This window comes from Zalophus californianus, chromosome 4 (assembly GCF_009762305.2).
Source record: "Zalophus californianus isolate mZalCal1 chromosome 4, mZalCal1.pri.v2, whole genome shotgun sequence".
NCBI classification, from domain to species: domain Eukaryota; kingdom Metazoa; phylum Chordata; class Mammalia; order Carnivora; family Otariidae; genus Zalophus; species Zalophus californianus.
In genome coordinates this window covers 116956639-116984006 of record NC_045598.1, presented here as the reverse complement: position 1 = coordinate 116984006, position 27368 = coordinate 116956639, and the positions used below count along the sequence as shown (strand labels likewise).

Sequence of the window (27368 nt, the reverse complement as noted above, 5' to 3'; positions counted from 1 at the left end):
TGAGGAGTGAAGATGTACCAGGGGTGGATGCTGGCCTTACAGATGACGTTAAAGCAGATGACCGTAAAACAGGCCCATCCCCTGTGCTGTTCTTGTTCTCTCCTCCCTGGGGCTCTGGTGACATTACTCTCTTTCCTTTGGCCAGCTGAGGCTTTCAGACTGACCCCCAATTGCCCCAAATTTTCCACAACATTGATTTCATCCCTTGCAAGAGACCTTCCCCCTGCCCTTTATCCCAACAAAATTTTTGCAAGGTATCTGCTTCACCCAAGTGATAAACCAGTGAAAATGAGGTATAGATTTGCTGCTGTGGATTTTCTCCAGCCAAACAGCACATGCATTTCAAAAGAGGCCTTGAATCCTGTAAGAATTGAGTAATATAAAAATTGTCAGCACTCTATCAGGGTCAGGGGGAAAATATTTTTTGAAGGCCAGTTTTCTCCACTGCCCCTTAAATCACACTCTTACAGTGCTGCATGCTTTCCACAAAAACCTAAGGTAGGAAGGATTGATCTGAATATACTGTTTAAAAACTATCCTGACTGGGTCTTTGTCCTCATCTCCTGCTTCTTCAGCAAAAAGTGACTACCTTGGAGCACCAAGGGCCAGCCACACTTCCCTCCAAAACCTGCCCTGGATTCCCATTGGCTACCAAATGAGTTCCAAACTTCTGTTCTGTCATTCCAGATGTGCTCATTCTAGAAGACAGAGACTGTCCTGCTTTCTTGGCCTCTTGATTGATTGCACCCTCGCATAAATCCCCTGATCTCGTGGTATCCTACTATGGATTTCTCAAACACCTGAACTTTTCTACTTCATGGTCACACCTTTCCTTGGCCTGGAGCCTCTCCCTGTCTATTCTCTTCGTGATCTACCACATTCATATTTGCAGATTTAGCTCACCTACTCCTTTCTCCATGGAAGTAGAACATGAGCCCTTATGTGCCCAATGGGAGCTCCCATTCATCTATCACACTGTTCCTTGGTGGTACTCCATGGAAAGAGATGCTTATAACTGAGAAACTTTCTCAATGATTCCTAACTTTCCTTTCCTTTCCCTCAGATCACCTCATAAACCTCCTCAGGCAATGTGATACCTCCCTGAGCTGGAGAGGCTACACGCCTCAGCTTTGATTTCCCCGGGAGGACTCATCAGCCCAGTACTCGTTATCCAACACATCATAACTACACCACTTCATAGGGCAGTAAAATATTACTAATAAATTGACCAATTATACAATTAGCTCCCCTTAATCGTGCCTCCCTGGTTAATCCTAGCATCTCTTTTGGTGGAATCTCTTGGTCAGTCTTGCTGATTTTTGGATGGCAAAATCCAAAAATGATTATGAAGTGAAGGTGAAAAACTAGGGAGTTTCATGATGAAGGTTGATGAGGCAGATGCTGGGGAATTCTGAATCACAGGCAAGATAAACACGTGTCAGCAAATGAAGACTAGGTAATTGAGAAATAGCAAATCAAAAATGATAATTAATGACATGATAGGTGCTTTTAGAGAGAATGATTTGAAGAGAACTGATTAAGAGATGCTTAAGGGAAAGCTGGTGGAACCTGTGTGTTCTTATAACTCTCTTTATGATCCCGCTGTGAAAGTCAAACAGGAAGTGAAAAGTATTATGTCATGCTGTTACATAATTTGTTTGGTAAGATTATGCCCACACCCTCCAGCACCACGTGTAACTTTGTTCTATGAATTGGTGCATGGTGTAAATGTAAACTATGTCTTGTTAAAATAAAATGAAACGCATTTATTTTCAAGATGTTTGGTTTTATTTTGTAAGATGAAGGCTTAATATTTTGTTTTATTTTTTTTTTTAAGATTTTATTTGTTTATTTGACAGAGAGAGAGAGTGCACGCATGGAGAAGCAGGCAGAGGGAGAGGGAGAAGCAGGCTCCCCGTAGAGCAGAGAGCCTGATGTGGGGCTCGATTCCAGGATCCTGAGATCATGACCTGAGCTGAAGGCAGACGCATAACCAACTGAGCCACCCAGATGCCCCAAGACTTAATGTTTTAGATCTTCATCTTTTCTAGGAAGTTTTGGCCCTTATTTATGAGAGATATTTGAATTTGTCCTTTTCCGGTATCAGTTTACTTCAAATAGTAAGCACTTCCTATAGTTACTTGGCAGGAAACATCTTGCCGGCATGAACCCTGTCTTCATTCTTATATTTACAGTATGCAGTCCATATTCAAGGGAGACTGAATGAAGGGGAAGCTAGTTAAAATGAATAGTGAATGTAAAAGTTAGGTTGGTTTTCTTTGCTTGGAAGGGTGCTGAGAATGGGATTCTCTTGGGCTTAAGAAAAGAAGCCTTGGCTTCCATAACCTTGGCTACCAAATCAAGAAAAGGACACTTTTTTAATGTCCATTTCTTACATTTATTGTATGTTACCAGTTAAAATTCCTCATAGTCAGCATCTCCTGGGTGGCTCAGTCGGTTGAGTATCCAACTCTTGGTTTTGGCTCAGGTCATGATCTTAGGGTCATGAGATCTAGCCTACATTGGACTCTGAGCTCAGCAGGGAGTCTTCTGGAGATTCTCTCTCTCCTCCCTCTGCCCTTCCCCCGACTCGTGCACATGCACAACTGTCCACACATGCAAGCTCTTTCTCTCTCTCTCTAAAAATAAATGAATAAATAAATAAATCCTAAATAAAATAAATTCCTCATGGTCAGGATCTGTGTTGTGTTCTGAATATTTGTGTTCCTGCTAAATCCATATGTTGAAATCCTAATGCTCTATGTGATGGTATTAGCTTAAGGTAGGGCCTTTGGGAGGTACTTAGGTCATGAGGGTGGAGCCCTCATGAATGGGATTATTGCCTTATAAGAAAGGCTCCAGAGAGCTCCCTAGGCTCTTCTATCATGTGAGAACACAGCCAGAATGTGCTGGCTATGAATCAGGAAGATGACCCTCACCAGAGAATGTGACCATACCCGTGCCTTGATCTTGAACTTCCAGCCTCTAGAACTGTGAGAAATAAGTTTCTATTGTCTATAAACTACCCATTCTGTGGTATTTTGTCACAGCAGACCAAAGGGACTAAGACAGCCTACTTTGTTTTAATCTTCACTGTGCCATCAATGCCCATTTTTCTGTATGCAGGACAGAAGATGCTCCAGGTGGTGACTAACTTGCTTGGGCAAAAGGGAATTACTCAGGTAGGCTCATGGGCACAATCTCAAGATTTGAGAAAGGACAGAAAATTCTAGTTCTTATTTATTTACTTGGGAAAAGCAAGCATCTACATTTTATGGTTGGTGCATTAGGATAGCTCAATCTCTTTGAAAAGAATGTTTGTTTCTCATTACCAACCCAACTTCTATGCTTTGGATTTTTACCAGAAACTAGTAGCCAGCTTGAAGACTTCCAACCATGACTTCATTGCCAGGTGTAGTGTTCTCTATAACTGGGCTGATTATTGCACATAGCCAAGTGGGCCAAATTGCTCCAAGGTTTATATGCACCATAAAATAAGATGTTTTCTTAATATTTTACTAGGGAAAAATTCAAACAAAACCAAAGTGGAAAGACTAGTATAAGTGTCCACATATTCATCACATAGCTTCAACTATTCTTAATACTTTGCCACATTTGCTTCCTCTGTTACCCTCCCTTCCTTTCTTTTCTTCCTTAAGAAGTGTATTCTATTCATTTATCACTCCATCCTCACTTCCGAAAAGATCAAGATCAGTTATGCTTTAGAAAACCCATGTTTTAGAATTTTCTGCCTGATTCCTTGTAATGTTATTTAGCTTGATTACAGTTTTGCTCTATTTTGGAGAGGAGGTGTCAGTGTGTCCTTCACATTGCATCATTTTAGGAGACGCACAATGTCTGTTGTCCTGCTTTCCATGATGCTAAGACAGTATGATCTGTACATTATGAAATTTCCCATCTTCATCAAATGGCTTCATCCTTAATGATCTTTACTGAACCTATTTTCTTTGGTTTCAAAATGATGATTTTTCTTTTTTCTTTTTTAAGGATTTTTTTTACTTATTTGCCAGAGAGAGAGAGAGACGAGAGAGAGAGAGAGAGCACAAGCAGGGGGAGTGGCAGGCTCCCCGCTGAGCAAGGAGCCTGATGCAAGATTATCCTAGGACCCTGGGATCATGATCTGAGGTGAAGGCAGATGCTTAACCAACTGAGCCACCCAGGCGTCCCTCAAAATGGTGATTTTTCTAATTCTGTCATTCTTTTCAGATTTATTAACTGAGATTCTTTTCGAACAAAACTTTTCCTTTATCGGTTGGGGCCACTTGATTACCCTGAAATGCAATTCTTACAGGAAAGGTAAGATAGACATTCAGTTCCTTATTTTTTTATTGCCAACTTTTGGTGTAAGAAGTTGGCGTCCGGGGCGCCTGGGTGGCTCAGTTGTTAAGTGTCTGCCTTCGGCTCAGGTCATGATCCCAGGGTCCTGGGATCGAGCCCCGCATCGGGCTCCCTGCTCAGCAGGAAGCTTGCTTCTCCCTCTCCCACTCCCCCTGCTTGTGTTCCCTCTCTCGCTGTGTCTCTCTCTGTCAAATAAATAAATAAAATCTTTAAAAAAAAAAAAGAAGTTGGTGTCCTAGTTATTTCCCAGGTGTTTAATATGGTTTTTCTCTCCTTTGGGCCTCTTCTCTTTTATTTGTGACTATCAATTCAAACATTTAAAAATATATGTTAATGCATTTCAATTACATTCATTATTATTTTAATTAAAATTCTTATCTTTTGTCAATGGAAGCCCTTTCATGTTGGATTTGGTTTCCATTTAATATGACCTGAGATTCCTTGGTAACTTCTTTCCCTTCTGGGACAACAGGATGCTCCAGGCTCATCTTGCATATTTCCATCCTGCACTGGAATTGGCCATCTCTCCAAGGAATTCCCTTACCTCTCCAAGGTAAGAAATGATATTTAGACTTGACAGTCAGGGCTTTTAGTATGTTAACTGTAATTGGGTTTTTATTTATCTTATTCTTTTTTAGAGAACATATATGTGAAGCATACATTTTTTTTAAAAAAGTCATGAGCTCATACTGATCTGTCAAGTAACATGCTTTCTACTTATCTTCTTTCATTTTATAACTCTTTTCTTTTACACTTGATAGTCTTGCTTCTTGACAGCATTAATGTAATTATGTTTTCATCATTCTGCACCCTCTATAGGATAGTTTCAAAAGGACTGGTAATAATAGGACAACTACAAATTTGACTATTAATGTTTCAGATTTCTTTGCAGTTCTACTTTTCTGTAGACTATGTTCCAATAAGTGTAGCCAAAATACTGTTTTAAAGACATTTGAAATAAATCTTTTCTATGTGGTTGTTATTAACTTGGCCTATCGATAGATTCATTCATACACTTATTTTTATTTTTTAGGTACTTTTATGTTATTTTATGCTATATTATTTTCAAAGTCAAATCTCTATCACAAAATACATGTACAAATCACACATACTTTTAAAATTTTATAGTTTCTAACAATATATGCTAGAAATTGCTCTAATTAGAGCATAGTTTAATTTTTCCTCTTTTATTTTTTATTTTATTTTATTTTTTTAGCTTTACAACAGAATTTCTTTTATTTAAAAAATACTTAAATCACTATCCCACAAAATGTTCAGAAACACAGGTAACTATAGAAAGTCAATGCGCATATACTGCTTTTATTATTATGGTTGTTAGCTGAATGAGAACAAATAATAGCTAAAAATTTTCAAATGACAGAAAAACACATTTGGGTAAGTTATGACACAATTTTTTGAGTACGTAGACAATAGAAATGTATTTTTTTTTGTACCAATTGCAAATGCAAAGTTAACGATAAAATCAGGGAGCTGAAAGTTCAAAAGGGGCCTTAAATATATTCACTATCTTTTAAATTTTAGATGAAGGAGCTGAGAATATAGAAAAAAAAAACCCCAACATTTACACCATAACAGTCTTTTTTTTATGACTTCCAATTTTAACCCTTTTTTAAAAAAGATTTATTTATTTATTTTGAGAGAGTGAGAATGAGAGAGAGAGAGTACATGAAGGGGGGGAGGGTTAGAGGGAGAAGCAGGCTCCCCGCTGAGCCGGGAGCCCAATGCGGGACTCGATCCCAGGACTCCAGGATCATGACCTGAGCCGAAGGCAGTCGCTTAACCGACTGAGCCAATTTTAACTCTTTTCTAAAAGCATTAGGGGTGTTGAGACCCTTATTGTAGATTATGTATCATCTCCTCTTTGGCTATGAGGTGTGTAGTTTTGTTAACTAGAGACATCGGTGAGTTCAGTTTCTGAGACCAGTCATTTAATAAATTATTTGGATCCTTGGGTCTCTGGAAGTTGATAATTCCTGCCAACCTGTCTACTTTAGCAAAGATGGTCTTGTTAACTGCTAGATTAGAAAGAAAAGCTTCTGACTCATCAACATACAGAGCGAGAAGCTGAGCCATCCTCTTCATTGTTATCCTCGTGTAATACTTGGCCATTATTCTAATATTATGTCCAACAATTCTGTTCTTCAAGTCTTTCCACCTTCTTTCACCTTCCTCTGTAGAACCAAAAACATCAGTTGCCGGACTCTCAAGAGACCCTTTTCTTAATTCCATTCTATGGTCTGCAACAAGTTTGGACCAACGCATCAGCTCCATTGTGGTAAAAAGCTTTAAAAGATCCTTTATTTAGGAATTTCTTCTAACTTCTTGTCACCACTTATTCGGTGAACCAAATCTGACTGTTCATTGTCAAAAGGAGCCAAAATCACATAAAAGACAACACTTTTCAGAGGCTGCTGCCACTTTTCACTTTCTGCCTATGTACAGGGAGTACCATATAAGTACCATTTGTAAGCTCTGTAGTGCTTGCAAATAGACAAATAAGATCCCTCATGTTGATCCAGCTGAATCATTAAGTTATAATATTTCAATTTTAATTTCTCTGGAAAAATTTGGTGTTAATTTTCTTGCTGATGATTTGTGTACGAATATAATCCTTCACAGCTAGGCAGAGCCTCATTTGCTCCAAGACAAACTCCACTCTCTCCTTCTTTTCCATTGACTGGTTGGTTTCCACTTGTAACTTCTGTAAAATGGAGGCAGCCTCTTTCACATCACTGTTTTGCTCTTTTATAGTTGCTACCGTTTTAGTCAGTCAAGCATGCTCAATTTCAACAAAAATCTTTCCTTCTGTAACCATTCATAGAGTATCAGTTATTTGAAGTTTGACTGGAAGATCTGTGATTTCCTCAACCTAAGTACAGCACTGTTGAACCATTTTTGCAACAGCTTGTTTTAACTGACTCCGTCTTTTTGACAAAAGCATAATATTTTCATTAAGTCAATCCCATTCTTTAGCCTCATAGCACATCTTCACCACTGCAACTAAGATGCGGGATGTAGGCACAATATCAGAAGCATTGTGGGTCTGTTTCTCCAAAGAGAGAAGGGTTTGAATGACTTCTTGAAGTCTTCCTTTCTTGGCCAACTTCTTGCACTCGGGCAGTCACTGATCCACCATGGCGCTGTAGTCTACCTCCATCTGGAGGATGCGCCCATCAGCCTGCTCTGAGCCGCGGTCCGCCATGGTGCCTGCCTGAACGTCCCTTGATGTCCCCCTGCTTTGACCCTTCCTCTTTTATTTTTAAAGCTGAATTATGCTCCATTGGGTAGCTATATTCTAATATATTCAACTAGTCCCTTACTGATGGACATTGGGCTGATTCTAATACTTGTTACTATAAGTAAATATATAATGAATAAGTTTCCTAAATATTGCTTCATATTTTGGGGGTGACTCTTCAGGGTAGATTCCAGAAATAGGGTTTCTGGGTCAAGGAAAAAATGCAAGGACAAATTTGTTGGATGCTAAGTCCCACCCTATAGAGTTTTTCACCCACTATCCATGCCTGAGGGCTCCTGTTTCTCCACAGCCTCCCTAACAAAGAATGTCATCAAACATTTAGATTTTTGTCAATGTTCTAGGAAAGAAATTCTACCTCAATGTGCTTTCTCTTATTGTAAGGGAAGCAAACCATTTTTTCATGTTCATATGCCAACAAAGAATGTGGTCAACTTTGGGGTTTTTTAGAATAAAGCCCCTAATCAAACTTACCATGTAACCTGCCATTTTGAAAACTTCAATTTATTTTTAGGTTTAAAAACTTGGTAGCAGGAAAAGGAAAAGATGAGAATGAATTCCAAGTTCCTTTTTTTCTATAATTATATTGGGGGTGCTCCCTCAGATAATTAAATCTCTCAGTGTACCTGGCAATACACAAGGAAGAAACTCATTGTCATGGTCACCACAGTGCCCTAGGGAAGCAGCTGGCAGCTCCAGATGGCTTAGGGCCAAAATTTGGGGTATGCAGAACAGCAGCAGGGAGAAAACAAAACAAACATTTTGCAAATCAATACACAAGAAAGTGATTCAAACACTAAGCCCTGGTGCACAGCTCTGAGCTTTAGTGAAACAGGAGTCTAGTCCCCATCTGCACAGTCTAAACTGATTCCAATACGGATTCTAATGGAAGGAGAAAGTTCCAAAGACTCCATTTTACAGATGTTTACAACATCAGGATCTCTGTGTTAGGAGAAAAAATATCATTTGGCGTGAACTGTAACATGTTGAAGGAACAAAAATGCAGCACTTCCTTTGTGAAGAATCCTTGTCAGAAACCTCTAATGGAAGAGCAAATAATTGAGGAAAAAGATTAATTTCTTTTTGATATTAAAATTATATTTATTATCAAGCTTTAGATGACTAATCATAAACTTTAGATTGAAATTGACAAATGATATCATTAACCTAACTCCTTCAGTTTTTTGGCGTGATTCACAAAAACATCACTAGAAACCTAAGGCCAAGAAGTTAACCAGAGGAAGAAAGACATTTTCTTTTTGTTTTTAAATATACCTCTGCCAGAAGCCTCCACACGCTCACAAATGAGTTGTTAAATTTATCTCTTGACCTACAGGCAACCTTACTGGAAATTGAGATAACCACAGGCCAGTTTCCATTTGTCAAAATTTGGTTCTTTCCCTTAGCGTTTTTCCCTGGGATCAAGGGTCACTTCGGAGGCCTTGTACAACTTGCACATAACAATTAGAACATAGAAACCAGCACTTGGCAGGGATTTTGACTGTGAGCCTTGTGTCAGACAGACGCAAAGAGAAATATTAAATGTATGGGCTCTAGCAGGCATTATTAGGAACCTGAGGACACATTTCCAAGTGACTGGAAAATGCAATAACCAAGCAGAGATGAGAGTGGGTTGCCAGGGACTTAAAAATAGGCTTACAACCTCACTTTATTTCCACAGATATTTAATAAGCACGGGGACTAGAAAAGCCTGGCAAAGGAGAGGCACTCAGTAAATATTTGTTAAATGAGTAAATGGCTGTGAAATCCTGGAATAGACTTTACAGGAGATGAAATCTAGCTCTGACTTTATTTTTCTCATACATGTGCCATATTCATGTGCCTTCTTTATTACTTGCCAGTTGACTTATTTCATCTTTCCTTGAAATTTCATATTAAAATGCACTTCTTCCAATACATTTTCCAATGGATTCCATGAAACAGACAGTATCTATTAGCCACTATATAGTCTTCATCTTATACTGCTCTTTATTTTAAAGAGTCAATTTTATAATAATCTAGGGTCTTCTAAACATATAAATTCTGGTTGTTTACCGGTGACTTGGAATGATGCACTAACACAAGAAATCATTTTCCATCGGTATGGAGTTGGTAGTATTAGTTTGCTGGGGCTGCCATAACAACGTACCATAAACTGAGTAGCTTAAACAACAGAAATTGTTGCTTCCCAGTTTTGGAAGTTACGAATTGGAAATTAAGGTGTTTTCAAGGCCACGTTTCCTCTGAGCTACCAGGGAAGGTTCTGTTCCAGCCCTCTCTTCTAGCTTATGATAGTTCCTTGGCTTGTGGCAGGATAATTTCAACCTTCATGTGATGTTCTCCCTATGTGTGTGTCTGGTCCAAGTTTCCTCTTTTTAAAAAGTGACCAGTCACATCAGTATGGGGCCCACCCTACTGACCTCATCCGAACTGATTACATCTGCAACAATCCCATTTTTTCAACCAAGTTCACTGTCTGAGGTACAGGTGGGTGGTTAGAACTTCCACCTACATATTTTTGGGTGTCACAAGTCAACTTGTAACAGAGATCTTAGTGGTGAGATCCTCAATGGAAATTAATGAATTGTTACTAAATGCATGAGTACAGTCTTTGGCTGATAGAGCTTAACGTGGGATTTATAGAACCCATTATCCTCTCTCATCATCTTGTAAGGTGGACATGGCTGAGGAAGCCTGTCAATATGGGAAATTTTAGAGTTAAAAATTGTTCTTTTTTTTCTTATTTCAGAAGAAGGCTTTTGAGAGTGTGCCAATAAGAATAAAAGCTGTAACTTGGCCTAAAGAAAATTATTTTATTGGGATGCCAGAACACATGATTAAAGTTTATGAAGCAACATATTGGTTAAGTGATACTCTTCTGATCTGACAGTAAAAAGGATAAATGTTTAGATTACCATGATTATAAAAATTTAAAAGTAAGGAGCTATTGACTTCCTAGATGACAGCCTCCAGAGCTGGATAGACCCTCTCTCTCTAGTAAAACCGCCTTTTAACTGCTAAAAATTATTAAACAAGACAAAACAAACAAGAAAACCTCTTAAAGTCTCTGAAAATTGTTTGTAGGGACTGTATCAAATGGAAAAGCATCTATTTAAGAAAATCTACTAAATCTCTGTAAGAACAGCACGGCACTGTGTTATTGAACCATGAGGTGCTCACATTCATTCCTGCCTTCCCCCAGCTCGGTGTGGCAGAAGCTCTATTCTGGGTGGTATGGCTAAGAAGAGGGGGGCTCCCTCTCCTTCTGCCTTGCAGTCTGGATGTAGAGTTTTGCCACAGAAGGGGCATGTTACTGGCATCCCTCATCACCCCAGCTTCCAGCTTTGTACTGCAGAAGCTCTAGTCCACGTGGGTATAGCCAAGAGGACAGGGCTCCCTTCCCCCACTGATTCCACACGTGTACAGTCAAAGCTCTAATCTAGACAGAGCTGGCTGAGAATGCTGGGCTCTGGGCTCTCTCCCCTCCCCAGGTTCCCTCATAGGCCAGAAGATCCATGCTGGGAGGGACAAGCTGAGAAGACAAGGTACCACCCCTACCAAGAGCCCCGATAATACCACCAGGGTATTCTTCTGAGAGAAGTGGGTTGCTGATGCCAGCCCCAGCTTTGGTACAGAGGCAATATGGCTCTCCTGGGGGAGGGGCAGGCACAAAGAGCAGAAAACTCCAGTGTGTCTGTGTAAAGGGGACTGACTTTACCAGGAACATAGCATGGGGAAGTTCCTGCCGAAGGGCATTGTCAAAAATAGTGGAGAGCTTGGTGGTGAGCAATTAAGAAGGGGAGCCATGGTACTTATAGCAAGAGTGAAATGGTAGATCAGCTAGAAGTTAAATAGAGAGAACCAAGGAAATAGACTGCTGAGAAGAGCCCTCTTGTGTTGGCAGTGCCCTGCCCCTAAAAACGGGATATAGCTGAATAGGATCAGATATGGGGCAATCTATGCCACAGGGTGTGGTCAAAAACAATAGAGTACTCTGCTAGTAATTAGTGGAGGCTAACGGCCAGTCTTGATACCAAGAGGGGCAGACCAGCCAGAAGCCTAATGGGGAGATCAGAGAAAGAGACCCAGAAAACCCCACTAAAGCCACTCTGAATTTGCCAAATTAAGACCAAGATTTGAAGTCTCTGACCTGACATGGTACTTTATGCAGTATATAGTGCTGGCAATAAGATATTTGCTCTGTGGTATATGTTAGATCTGAATTTTTTTGGAGGGAGGAACTAGGATATACAATATATGTTATAATGAAATTTCTTCCTAGGAAAGAATTGAAAACCAAATGTGTTAGAAGAAAGAACGCTAGCGATTCAAAACGAGGTGCATTAATTCCAATGGCTTGTACTTGCACGTCCCATTGTGAAATACGGGGATCCAGATCTTTTCCCATTTATCCAGTTGTATACCTGTTTCTTCTTTGCTACTACATACCCCCTTGATATATTAAAACCAAATTGCTGTAGAGGCAACAGGAGTGGAGTTACCTTCACTTTCATTTCTGTCAGTCATGGGTAGGACTTCAGCAATACAAGAAACTTCTTATTGAATCAGCAATTAGAAAAGAGCGAACACATTGCAAAGATGTCAATCTGCTTGGCCAATATTTGAATGAGTGCTTTTTCGGTTCAACTATATCCAGACCATTAGATGGGATTTTTCGAAAACGACTTTAATCAGTGCTTTGTGAGGTGTGCTAATTGGCTTCTGGAGACAATCAGCCGCAATGAAAGATCAGGGCCAGAACTCCCTTTGCAGGGACAGTCAGGCTTCCTGCATCCAGTGTGAAGGTCACGCCTGGCATGGGGCTCTCTGGGGCAGGCTCAGCAGAGGCCCTACAGACTCTCAAGGAGCAGTGACACAATACGTTCCCTGATCCTTGTTGGGGGTCCCTAAGGATTGGAGTTACTAAATTTGTCATCAGGAATGTTTCGGCTCACGTTGACGATTATTTGCTCTTCCCTAGTCCTATAAAAAGGATAAGCATTTTGATGTCTTGACATTTCATTAAGCATAGGTATATTCTTAACAGACAGTAGCCTCTCTGTTTTCAGAATCTCTATAAATAGGCTTTGAACAAAATGACTTAAAAAGAATTTTTGAATATGGTACCTATGGAATATCCAAGCAATTAATAGAAAAAAATAAAGGCAGTACACAGAATTTGAAGGTATAAAATACACTTTTGTTCCTATCACATTCACTACCAGTTCTTTTGGGATTCTTTTTGTTAGTACAATAGACTGTCTCTCCTCCTGGCTCCCTCCAATGGGTTAAGCACAATATGTGCATGAATGGTGTTAAGAAATCTCAAAAAGTTGACTAAAGATGAGCCCATTTTTTAAACAATTATGTAGCAAAATATACACATGAAAGCTAGAATTATTTATTTTTCAAAGCAATTTGCTGAGACCACCCTTCTGTCTCCTCTCTTCTGTGATGTTATTTTCCTTAGCATTCTCTGGAATTGTCTTATTTCATTCACTTCTTAGCAAATATTATTGAGTACTTATCATGTGCTAGGAACTCTGTAGAAGCTACAGAGATACAAAGACAACCAAAGCATGAGTCTTGACTCCAAGAAACATAGAGCTTAGTGCAGAAGAGAAAAATAAGTTATATGCCAGTGGATGTGTGTTCTACTCATGGTCAGGTAACATCTGAACAAACTCTTAAAGGGAAAGATTTTGCCAGACTAAAATGGAAAGGGGTCAGGGTTGAGGCCTCTTGAACAGTAAGTGAATATCTATATAGGCTGGAATACTAAAGCCTGTTATTTGACCTTCAGGTAGGCTGTGTTTCTCCAGAAGGGTATAATTGGAAATGCAGAAAGACTTGGCCAGCCAGCAGGCAGAGCTTCTGACAGAATAACCTTCATTCAATAATGCCCATCTCTTTCTTTGCAACCACAATTTTTGTTGACCCTAGAGCATATTGCAAATTTGAAGCCTTCTTATTTATCAGATTTAATTCTGTATTTTTCATATATTTCCCAAATCACCCCTACTCTCAAAGAAAAAAAATATATTATTTGTTATATTAAAGATACTCAAAAGAATTGTCACCAGTCATGATGGCAACTCTTAAAGAGGAGTCCCTGTTGTCCTTTTAGTTATGACACTAACTCACTGAGCTCACCCATGGAATCTGTTTTGGAGGTAAAAAAATCATTTGAAATTTATATGTTGGTGTAATTGCTAGAGAATCAGACTTATTACCTTATCAACTTGTTCTGTGTGGGCTGATAGATTCTTCCAGAGGCACCGTATTCACTCCCTGCTATTGGCTTCAAAGGGTCTTCTTGACAGCCTGTATTTATTGTCATTATGCCTAACTCCTTGCTTACTAATTTATAGGTAAATGTCTCCAAAGTGTTGTGTCACCTCACTGTTTTCAGGGATCTTTCTCCTTCTGGCAGGATAAACTTAACTCCTTTGCTCATCCTAGCCAGTGGTTCAGTTACACAAATAAAACAAAAAATACTGAGTCCTCACCTGGATTTGCCACTTCCCATCCTGTCTTTGGGCTATTATTTTCTCCCTTGGTAAAAAGATGTCAGCAGCTCCAATGGTAAGTTACAAGGCTACTATTTCTAGAACTTTTTTTTCTGCCCCTGCAGCCATTCTCATTGTAACCATGATCTGACAAGTTGAACACAGCCAACAACAACAACAAAAATATGAAATACCTGACACACTTGATATCTTACAATTTTTTCCCAATGTACACTCACTTTACCTCCAGAAAAGTGAAGTATTTTCCTGGAATGGTTTTGCTTGTGCCCTTTTCTGCCTGCAAGGAAGACTTGACTTCAACCTGCTCCTCCAAACTTTTCCCACAACTTCTGATCATCAACCCACTTGTCACCACCGGACACATAAAACAATTTGCTATTCCTGAAACATGCCCTCATGTCCCGTCTTTGACACATGCTGTTTCTTCCTCTTAAAAAGCACTCCCCTCCAGGATTACACTTGCTGCAGTCAGATTCTGAAGGTCCAAGAATGATGCGCTAATACCAAAGACAATTTGTAAGGGAGACTTGTGAATTGGGGCTCAGAATTCTCGATTGAGTCCCCTCCTCACTAATTATTTATTAAAATGCAAGAGAACGTGAGATGATTTATGGGTAAATATGGCTGGTGGTATAATGGAGTGGGTCCATGGGCTGACTCTGCAGCCAGATGGCCTAAATTTGAATCCTGGTCTGCCCTTTTGCCTTCATGAGCCCTTAGATGGGTTATTTTTCCTTTCAAGTGACATTGGGATAATAAAGTACCTACTCAGTCTTCTCACACTTAGGGGTAAAATTGTGATAACGTTAGATTAAAGGAAATTCATACATTAACAATTAGAACAATGTTCTAATTATTAGGAAGATAAGAGTCATTTCAGAAATGTTAACTATTTAATACTTACCATCTTAGCAAATGCCAAATTACCAATTCACCTAAAATATAACTTAGTCGGACCAGAAAATAAAAACCCAGACCGCAAATTTCTGCTCTTTCAAAGCCTAAGCTGAGTGTCTCAGTGGCTCCCTTTACTCTGATTAAGTGACTTACTCTCCTTCTCCTTCCCTCTTCAGGCACTTAAACAGGTCCCATGGCTCTTTGCTGTGTGCACTGAGGATCAAATATGTGCCTGGGGCTTCAAGTATATGAACAGAACTCTCTGTAGGTGAGAGTTTGATGAGGTAGGGCAAAGGCTGGGTGGGAGTCTGTTTGGTTTGGAGCATCGACACATTCATTTACTCACCCCACCCATGCCCTGGTCTGTGGTGTGTGCATCCACACCTCTCTCTCCCCACAACTCAGACTCCCCACTGGAATATTTTGCAAATTAACAAGACCCAGTGCCTAAAATCCTGAGTGATAAAGAGAGATGCTAAAAAATAGCCTGTGGTAATAAATGAAACTTCCCTCCAGAATACAAGCTCATAAGGTTCAGTACGAGTTGGGCAGTCAGCCAAATTTCTGTAACAAAACGATCTTTTACAAATGAATTTTCCACCTTTAGGATGCTGTAAGTGTCAATGGAATCAATACCTAATTGAAACCTTCCAGAATCGAAGTTCTGACCTTCCAAATGCCCTCCCTCTCTCCTTCCTTTAATGGCTCCTCTGCAGTACTCTTGGCAACATTAAGAATCACCTGATTACCTTTATTGCTATAAACTCTAAAACAAACCGCCTCAGCCATATCAGCCAAAATATATCACCCCTCAATAACTCAGTATCATATTTTATTCTGCTTCTCAAAACCTAGTAGCTGGCATTTTTATTCTTTGGAATATATATTCACAACTGCTTTTAAAAAGTGGTTATCTGAAAATAAACGCTACCACTTTGTGTAATAGTGTCATGTTCAAAGTGATCTTGTTCCAGGTCAATGACCACATCCATTCATTACGGCATATTCCTATTGGAATAGAGTTAAATACATGGCATACTTTGAGTTCTTCTGCTAAAATTTCAAACCTCAGCAGCAGGCAAATAATAAATGCTGTTCTTGGCCATTTAGGATGAGAAAAGTGGGCAAAGGTATCTCCAAGTATAATGTTACAAAAATTGAAAGAATAACTGTTTCCTTAATAGTAGTCTTCAGAATTTGCATAATATTTAAATGTTTTTGAGGAGCTTTATCATAAAATCATAACATAACTGGAAGATAAGATACTGGTGTCTTTCTGACCCTGACTTGACTTTTCCTCTTATTCCTGCTGTTTAACCTCCTGGATCTCAGCTTCCTACTTGGAAAATGGGAATAAGAATAGAGATTTTAACTGTGGAAAGTGGAAGAGATGTGATAGAGGTAGAAATGCTTTGATGAAAAGATGTCATTTAAATGTTTATCACTGGAATGTCTACTTAATTTGGAAATCTATTAGATATCCACAAGGAAATCATATTTAGAAATTAAGACATCTTATTATTGATTCTGAATTATTTTCTTTTGCCTTACCAACAAAAATAAAATATTTCTCAGGTAAGGAGAAGATGCAAAGGAAGACAATTTGGAATCAGCGATAAATAATAAAACAAGAAAGCTGAGATCTGAAATATATCATATTCAGAGTAATTTTAATTTTTTTCTTCTTAAAAAGAAAATAATCACTTTTTCTCAACTTGTCTAATAAATTTCTCATATCTGGCTTCATTGTTAACTATATGTACTATATGCATTTGATGTTCAGTACATCAGATCATTTAATTTATTTTTAAATATGAAATGATTTTAAAGGATAATTGCTACCTTCACATAAGATCCACCAAAAAAGATGAACAGAGTATCCATAAAACATTTTCTGTTGGAAATAAGCATGATTTGTACTTATGTGGAATCTTAGATTTAGAGATGGTGTAGTTTGAGTCTTTCGTTGGATGCATTAATCACCTCCCTCTGTAGTAGTTTGTGGAGGGCCTACTATGTGAATAACTGGTTGGCACTAAGCCCAGAGCTGCTGCTAATGATAGCAAAGATGCATTGTGAAATCAAGAGAGGGAAGTCCTGGTAGCACATGGGTGGTGGTTAGAGACCAGAGCTCTTCTTTTGCTGACTTAGTGGACCAACTTCAGTTTCTCTGTGTGCATATGGGTTTAAACCCCACCCAATAATCCACAAGAAATCACTGAGTAGTTCCTTGAAAAAACTGGAAACACCACAAATAAGTGGGAATGATTGAAATGAGAAAAATACAGCCCCTGAAAGTTCACATAAATTGTACATTTCTGTTACTGCCTGGATGTTTGCTTAAGTGGAAGAAGGCCCCCGCACTCAGATTTAATTTCCTGAGGATCTCCTTTCTCTTTCAACATTTACAAGGAACTTGCCTTTTCTTGATAATTTTATTATAGGAATGGTTTGTACTCTTTTACATGTTATCACAGACATTGTGCAAGCTTTTCTTAATCAATCTTATGCTAAACTCTTATTGAAGGGGGTCGAGGTAAAGAAAGTGGCCAAATCACCTTCAAGTAGCCTCTTGATGATACCAGTCTTTGGATTTTGCTTCCCAAGATGCCACAGCACATTTGGTGTCTAGCATTGCCCCCTTAACATAAGTGTGTGCTTAAATTTGATTATTCCTCAAGGATGCCCGGACATATTTGAGAGAACAGGATGCTGCCCGATTCCCTCAGCCAGGCTCTCATCGTAACCAACAGAGCAGGAAGGCAGCAGGCAATTCTTCTGAAGGTAGAAGCGTTCTCTTTGAAGCATGATTGTGTATTTAATTATGTGAGAACAGTAAGGGGAAGCATATGTAATTTTTTTGAGGCAAAATTAAGTGCCAGGTCTTGAGCTCAGTGCTTTACATGTGTGATGCCACATTTCATGTTCGCAATGTTCATTGTGACACTTTAGGTAGGTCCCTATTTCAGAGTGAATAAATGGAGCCTCTGAGAGGTTAAGACTTTGCCCCAGTTTTCAGAAGTCGATATTCAACCTCAGAACCCAGGTGATGGGTTCTTCCATAGCCTCTCATGGGGTTCTGCCTGGGGAACAACCACAGGATGTTTGGGCAGCACTGTTCTCAGGATGGAGGATAAGGGGCTGGTCAGGACTAACGAGAATGCATTCTGGCTCGGTTGACACTGGAGCCTGAAACAAAACCAGAAGTGGAAGGCAGCAGCCCAAATCTATCTACTCTCATTTGACACACACATATCCAAATGAGTATACCAGTGCCTGGGAAATTTGCTACAATGCCCTAGGGCACCTGTGTAATAATCACATCCCTATTTGTGCTTTGAAATTAAGTAGGGATCAACAACACAGGACTTGGCCTACAGTAGGTGCCCTATAAATACTTGTGGGAAGAATGATGAAAGCAGATGTTTGCACTCTTAATTTTGCAAACCAAAAGGGAGAATTTCCTTGAAACCCTTTTGGGATGGTGATTAGTCCCATCCTGAAAAGCGTAGTTACTTTTTGGTAATTTTAGTAATTTGGAAAATCTGAAGCACCCGACAGCATTTGAAGACCATAAAATAATTAGATACCTCTTGAGCTCAATATCTTGCTATCTTACGTTCAGAGAAGCTGACAAGGTGAGCTGACAGAGAAGTGTGGAGTGTCAGTGTCAGACAGGACCTCTGACTCCCACGTTGTAAGCCCTGTCACTGACTCCTTAATATCGTGCCTTGTAAAGAAGCTCCCAAATTCTGCTCAACAATTAGCAGGATTACTTAAAAGGGCTCACCGGCTCCAGTGTCAACCGAGCCAGAATGCATTCTCGTTAGTCCTGACCGGCCCCTTATCCTCCTTTGCTAATTAAATTGAGGTGGACGATTGAATGGTAACTGTAGGATTTTGTTGGTTTTGTATGATGAAAGTAATATTCCCCAACAAAATTAATAGTATTGTATTCCATGTGATAAACATTGAATTGAACAGTTTTCAAGCTGGAGGGGAGTGTAGTAACCATTTCGCATGCCTTATTTCACAGATGAGAAAACTGAGCCCCAGCCATGGTGATATGCCAATCACTCAGCTACTCAGTAGTAGAGTCAAGACTCAAATCCACTGCCCACCATCCATTGACTTGTCATATTCTATTCCCTCTACCTCTATAAGTAAATTTTTGTTGTGAATATATGCACTGTCCATGTGGAGTTCCAAGAGAAATACTAAAATGCCTTTCAACTTAAGAAATTGAACATTATCAATGGCTATGAAGCCCCATTCCCTCTCTACCTCATTCCCACAGGTAAACACTTCCCCGAATTTCAAGTTAATCATTCTCTTGTTTTTCTCCATAGCAGGCTACCTCCCTTGATTTGCAATATTTCTTTTATTATGAGAGCCAAATGCACAGATGTTCCCCGAAGCACAATGGATATTTTATAGCTCTAATATAAGATCAGAATTTTAAAGCCATAAAAATAGCCAATTAGGCTTCCAGATCAATCTTGCACTTGCACCCCATTAGTCACTGATTCACTCTCTTTGGCTCTGAGATGACATTGCTGCTTTTGACCATTAAGAACTCGCTTTTTGGCATTTCCACATCCTTTGAAAATGTAAATGTATGAGACTAATGAGCTCCTTTGGGGGAGTCTTTGTTTCTCTAAACTCATTGCACTATTTCACATCCTACTCCTTCTAATGTACTATTGTTTCAAAACCAGAAAACAACAACAGCAACAACAAAACTAGACCTCTTCTCTATCCAAGCACTAACACTGCTTATGGGGACAAACAGAAACAGTTATACTCAAACGTTGTCAGTTTTAATTCCTATTCCCAGATGAAGACAAAATCTGATTGGTACCATAGCAACATGTTGCTTCGAGCATCAAATAGGTATTACTCACATATAGTCTCGCTCACAAATTCTCTCTCTAAGTGTTAGGAGAGGTGTGATCTTCTCTTAGAACTCACTAAATTAAAAAAAAAAAGGCTGAAAATAATCTAATTAGTGTTTCCAGAAGTGCCTTTCTAGGGTCTGATAACGTCAGATTACTGTTTCATACTTTTCATCTCCCCTTTCCCCGATCCACGAGGTACAGGTGCAGCACGTACCGGCAAACCTCAGTTAAGTGGAGAATTAAGGCAAACCAGGGCATGCAGGCACAATAAACTCATGAAGTTCTGGTGGTTCTCTTTTGACTTTTGAATTTTCACATTGTTGAGTTTTCCTCCCTTCCTTCCTCCCCACCTCTTTTCCTTCCTTCCTTCCTTGAGGGAAAAACAGTGATGTATTCCTAACTAATTCCCTGAGTTATTTGGGAGTGCAGCCTAGCTGGTAAGGTTGATACTTTGGTTATACATGGTCTGCTTTTTGTTTGTATTGGCACATCAGAGTTAAGTATTCCCCATGGAAGAGGACACCTCTTGAGTACCTGCCATATACCAGGTATGATACTGGGCATTTGTCCTTCACCTTGTCTCAGCAAATTCTCACAGATGTCTGCCCTATGAGGTAAGGCATACTTTCCCACTCTTCTGATAAAGAAATGAATGCAGAGAGGTGAAGAAATGAGCCACAGCTCAAAGTTATTAGGTCATGAGGCAAGATTCACAGCAGTCTTTTGAAACTGAATTTTCTGGCCATTATGCTCCTTGAGCAGGCAGCATGCATTTCTCTCTCATTCCCTGGGTGGTGGTAGAGGTGGGGGACAAGTGTCATTGCCATTAGGCATTGTGACTTTCAAATACTGTGTTATAGTTTGACAGTCTGTGCCTGTAATCACAGGTACATTTGTGTTTCTCTTTCTCTGTGTGTTTGTGTGTGTGTGTGTGTGTGTGTGTGCGCGCACATGTGCACATGCATGTATGTCTGGGTGGGGAGAGGGAGAGAGAGAGAGAAAGAGAAGGGTGGGAAATGAGGAAATGGAAAGAAATATAATCACTTGTGATGATTCACTTATTAGACTAATGCTTTTCACTGAACCTGGACTGCCTCTAACATCAAGAAGATATGGCAAGAAAGGAAGTAAAAAAGTGTACAAATTGGGAAAGAAGAAATAAAACTATCTTGGGGCACCTGGGTGGCTCAGTCATTAAGCTTCTGCCTTTGGCTCAGGTCATGGCTCCAGTGTCCTGGGATCAAGCCCCACATCGGGCTCCCTACCCAGCAGGAAGTGTGCTTCTCCCTCTCTCACTCCCCCTGCTTGTGTTCCCTCTCTTGCTGTGTCTCTCTCTGTCAAATAAATAAAATCTTTTAAAAAAAAACTATCTTTGTTCACATATGAAATGATTATAGAAAATCTGAAAGAATCAACAAAAATACTCCTTGAACTAAGAGATTATAGAAAGGTTGCAAGATACCAGGTTAACATAGTCAATTGTTCTCCTACCTGTCAATAAGGAATAAGTGAAATTTGAAATTAAAAACACAATACCATTTATATTTGCATTCACCAAAACGAAATACTTAGGTATAAGTCTAACAAATATGTACAAGATCTATTTGAGGAAAACTACAAAACTCTGATGAAAAAAAATCAAAGAACTTTAAAAAAAATGGAGAGATATTCCATATTCATGGATGGGAATATCAATATTGTCAAGATGTCAGTTCTTCCCAACCTGATCTGTAAATTCAATGTAATCCCAATCAAAATCCCAGTAATTAATTTTGTGATGATTCATAAACAATTCTAAGGTTTATATATCAGGCAAAAGACCCAGAGTAGCCAATATAATGCTGGAGGAGAAGAACAAAGTTGGTGGACTAACACTCCCCAACTTCAACACTTACTATAAAGCTATGGCTATCAAAGTGTGTGGTATTGGTAAAAGATTGACAAATAGATTAAGAGAACAGAATAGAGTCCCGAAATTTACCCACGTAAATACAGTCAACTGATCTTTGACAAAGAAGAAAAGGCAGATAAAAGATAGTCTTTCCAACAGAATATCTTCAAACAACCAGGCATCCACATGCAAAATAATGAATGTAAACACAGACTTTGTAACCTTCACAAAAATTAACTCAAAATGGATTGCAGACCTAAATTAAAATGTGAAACTATAAAATTCCTGGAAGGTAACATAGAAGAAAATTTAGATGACCTTGGGTATGGTGATGAGTCTTTAGATGCAATATCAAAGGCATGATCCATGAAAGAAAGAATGGGTAAGCTGGACTTCATTAAAATGAAAAACTTCTGCAAAAAACACCATCAAGTGAACAAAATAACAAACCACAAACTGAAAGAAAATAATTGCAAAAGACAGATCTGATAAAGGAAAATATACAAAGGACTCTTAAAACTCAACAATAAGAAAATACAACAACCCAAGTGAAAAATGATCCAAAGACCTTAACAAATACCTCACCAAAGAGGAAATACAGATGGCAATAAGCATATGAAAAGATGCTACACATTATACGTCATCAGGAAAATGCCAATTAAAACAGCAAGAATATATATACCACTACATGGTTTTAGAATGGCCAAAATCAAGAACACTGACAACATCGAATGCTGGTGAGGATGTGGAGAAACAGGAACTCTCATTCATTGCTGATGGTAATGCAAAATGGTACAACCACCTTGGAAGACAGTCTAGTGGTTTCTTATAAAACTAAACTATAATCTAGCAACTGCACTCCTTGGTATTTACCAAAAGGAATTGAAAACATATGTCCACATAAAAACCTGCACAGGGATGTTTATAGCAGCTTTACTTGTAATTGCCCAAATTTGAAAGCAACAAAGGTGTCCTTCAGTAGGTGACTGGATAAAACAAACAAACAAACAAACAAACAAAAAACTATGCGGTAATTTAGGCATAGCATATTACCCAGTGCAAAAAGAAATAATCTATCAAGTCATGAAAATGTATTGAGAAACCTTAAATACACATTACTAAGTGAAAGAAGCCAGCCTGAAAAGGATACAGACTTATGATTCCAACTATATGACATGGAAAAGACAAAACTAGGGGGACAGTAAAAAGATCAGTATTTGCCAGGGCCTGGGAGGAGGGAAGGATGAACACGGGGAGCACATAAGATTTTTAGAGCACTGAAAATACTCTGTATGAGTTTGTCATGATGGATACATGTCATTACACATTTGTCCAAACATTACATGTACAATAGCAAGAGTGAACCCTAATGTATACTAGGGACTTTGAGTGATAACGATGCGACAATATCAGTTCGTCCTTTGTAACAAATATACCATTCTGGTGGGGGACATTGATAAACAGAGGAGCCTATGCATCTGTGGGGACTGTGGATATATGGGAAAATCTATACCTTCCTTTCATTTTTTCTGTGAACATAAAACTCCTCTAAAAAATAAAATCTATTTAAAAACGAAAATAGGACCACCAATTTTAGAAATCCTATACTTTCCTAGGACTGAAGAAAATATCTGAAAATGTCCAGATCAACACTTAGCATATGAATGCTAATGAGCTTGTGGGAAAAAGATTATTTCTGATGTCTAATGGGGTGAAGAAGATGCACTTAGAAAATTTAAAGACACTGCACAACATTCCCCCCCCAATATGTATTCTTTCAAAAAATCAAGGCTAAAAGTACTTCATGCTAAAAATATAGGTCAGTGGATAGGTCAAAGCCTAAGTGGCATTTGTTGGAAGACTCCTGAGGTCTCAACCTCTCTGGGACAACTTTGAGTTCAAGAGACAAGAACACAACAAATGCAATCAGCTTTGGCTCTGGAGGGCATGTATACTTAAGGCCAGGAGGAGATCTCTGGGTGGGGGGCAGGGAGGGAGAGAAAGTCAATATTTAGCTTCGAGGTTAGGTAAAATGAGTTCAAATTGGTCTACATCCACTTAAAAGAGAAATAAAATGTGAGTTATGAAACCTCACTTTATAGCAAATTTAGAAACAGGGTGAGGGTATTCTTCCCCTCCTCCATTTGAGACGGGAAAGAAGGAAGTGAGAGGATGGCACAGGTGGACAGCTGATCACCTTCGTTGCTCCAGGTAGGAAGTTGAGGTTCTTTACATTTTTTATTTGATTCTAACACAACATTGCAATTTAGATCATTAAATTCTTTTCCAGTCAGAGAAGCTAATGCTTAGTGTGGTTCAGTGACACACATAGGGCTACAAAGTGAGTGAAAACATAAAAGATCACTCTTGATGGAATTTCTCCATGTTGAGGCCCTTTATTGCTGGGATAGAGCCTGGAACCCTGGGCTCTGGTTCAGCTCTACCTGTTACTGGTGGTGTCACCTATGTTGACTCAGTAAACTCTGTTAACTACCAGGATAGGGGAGCAGCAACAGGATTCAAGGAAGATCTTGCTTTGGTTCTTCTTCTCAAGCCTATTTTTTAATGGTTCCTTCAACACAGTCTTATGTTTATGTCTCTATCCTGAAACTTGTGCTCTTAGCCACTTTTTATTCATTTTATTCTTCCCTTCCTAGTCTAGAAATTCTCCCTTTGCTACTACTATTTCTTTTCTTCTAATTCACATTCTTCTTTTTTTTAAGATTTTATTTATTATTTATTTGAGAGCAAGAGTGAGAGAGAGAAAGCACGAGCAGGGGGGGAAAGGTAAATGGTGAGGGAGAAGCAGACTCCCCGCTGAGCAGGGAGTCTGATGCGGGACTCGATTCCAGGACCTTTGGATCATAACCTGAGCCAAAGGCAGATTCTTAACTGACTGAGACACCCAGGTGCCCCTAATTCACATTCTTCTTTCCTAAGCTTTGCACTGTTACATTCTGGACTGTGTCATAAGTGATGTCACAGGTGTCAAATCTAACACTATGTTGTTCAGTTCTCAACTTGACTGGTCCCTCATGGGCATTTCTTTTGAAACAACTGCCTTGCCTACCATATCACTGTGCTTTTCTGATCTTCCCGCTTCTCTTATGTCTTTCTGCTTCACTGGCTCTTCTTCCATTCTAGACTCTTATTAGGTGATAACCCCAGGATTCTCTTCTTGGCCTTTTCCTCCTCCACTGATCTCTCCCTAGATGATCTCTTCTGTTTTTACTGCCTCAACTATCAACTTGGCTCAAGCTAAGTGTGTATAAAACCTTTCCCATCCTTTCCAGGTAGAGTGGGTCACGCCCTTCTTTGGGTGTCCACTTTCCTCTGGGTCGGCTTCCATCACGGTACCTAACACAAACTTTACACTTAGTTGTTCATATGTTGCTCATCATTAGTAGCCTGGAAACTCTTCAAGGGTAAATGGTTTTAGTCATCTTCATTTTCCTAGTTATCCAGATCTGTGCCTGTCATGGATGGGCACTCAACAAATGTTTATTGAGTAAATAAATGTACTATTAATGAAGATTCCCTTAGGTCCTAATTAAGACACTGCAACCTGTTGTTGAGAGATGTATTGCTGGACCTTAGGAACAAAGAGTGGTTTTCAGGACCCTCGAGCTTCAGGATCAAGTTCATGTTATTCCCCTCCTATTTCCCGAAGCCTGGAGTTGGCACTGTGATTGATGATACATATGACTCATGGTCTGACTTCCACTTCAGGGCCCAGCAGATCTGCCTCCCAAGGGTTCAAAATAATTTCACCTTTTTTTTTTTTTTGAGAGAGAGCAAGAAAGAGAGAGTAGGGGGTTAGGGGTAGAGGGAGAGGGAGAGAGAGAATCTTAAGCATGTTCCATGCCCAGTGTGGGGCTCAATCTCACAACCCTGAGATCCCAACCTGAGCTGAAAATCAAGAGTCGGATGCTTAATTGAGTGAGGCATCTAGCAGCCCCTCATTTCACTTATTCTTTGAGATCCAATACTCCCTCTTTCATGAAATTCCCTAGCATCCTTGAATTTGAAATTAATGTCTCCTGTGTTCACAAAACATTTCAAAATGCAATTTACTTCAGGGGTGCCTGGGTGGCTCAGTCGAGCAGCCAACTCTTGATTTCAGCTCAGGTCACAATCTTGGGTTCATGAGATCAAGTCCCAGTTCAGGCTCAGTGTAGAATCCGCTTGAGATTCTCTCCCTCTCCCTCTGTTCCTCCTCCCAGTCATGCTCTCTCTCTCTCTCTCAAATAAATAAAAATAAAATCATTTAAAAATGCAATTTACTTCAAATGGTTTTTGTAGCTGCTTTACTTTTCTATGCTAATTTTTTTACAGTCTGTGCTTTTATTGACTCAGTCATTTATTCCTAAAGCCTAGGTCAGAAATATGTGCCCTATTTACATCATAGGAGCTATGTTTTACATTTCTTATGTTTGAATTTTAACTTAGAGTTTTACTTAACAAGAATCTGGAAGTTCTGGCTTTTGCTAAAGCCTGCACACTGGAAACTCCCATGTCCCAACTCCACACTGAGAACTGGAGCCCCATAGAACTGTCCAAGAGTTTGAATTGATAATATTATGGATGGTTCAAAAGTTTTGGAGTTTTGGAGTCTCGTTCGTCTCCCAGACTCTCAGACTTTTCCTACAGCTGAATGGAAAGCTTGGAAATTTAGGATTACAATGAAAGTGCTGACCAAACCTCAGGCAGGCAGTGCTCTGCAGTCCCTATCCTTCTGCAATCAGTGGCTCATTGTGCACTTTGAGGAGTGAGTCTCCCCATGGTTTTATACGGAGGACCGTTTACATACCAATTGAATCAGTTGCTTCTTTTTCCTCCTGCTTGCATCTGGCTTTGACAGCATACAGGGCTCTGGATCTCTCATACATACACAGTCCTATGCACAAATGGGGCATTTTTTAAAAAAAGCCTTCCTTGCATCAATCAACAGGAAATGATCGTAGTTCTTTATCCTGCTGTGTCATCAAGAAAATATTAACACATGTCTAAGGAATGCTTTAAGATTCAGTTTAATTCCAATCTGCCGAATAAATGCAAAATTCATTTCTAGACTGGAATGCACACTTTGGCATGGCAAAAGTTTGTCGACGAAGAGCAGGTTTCATCAGGAAAACTATTCAAGTGGTTGTGGGAGCTTCCCTCATCCACCCACCCAATCAGAATGGAGTCATAAAATCCTGATCCTTAAACTGTCTGTGGCTTCCTAGGGGGAAAAAAAAGCTATTTGGGGAAATACCATAGTAAGGCACTTGTGAATTTTGTGTTAAGTTGACCTTGCCTTGTCCCTGATCAGGGAGTATTTTGACTATTCAACAGTAGTTATTTTTAGTGTTTAGAAATAATAATTATAGTATGTCAATAGTCAGTCAAAGTAAATACCTGCTCTGAGTTTGGACTAAAGGTCAGGGAAATGGAAAATAAATGTGGGCTTCTGTTCCTTAAAGGTGTGAAGTACTGAAATGCTACTGAAATTTGGGGAGGTTGGAGGTTGGCAA

General features: G+C 39.4%; 1 protein-coding gene and 1 pseudogene across 2 annotated transcripts in view; both read right to left on the bottom strand.

The window, feature by feature from the left end:
• XKR4 (XK related 4) overlaps positions 1 to 27368 on the bottom strand; it is a 469594-nt gene that overhangs the window by 141620 nt on the left and 300606 nt on the right. The window lies entirely within an intron of this gene.
• LOC113909450 lies at positions 6214 to 7582 on the bottom strand (annotated as a pseudogene).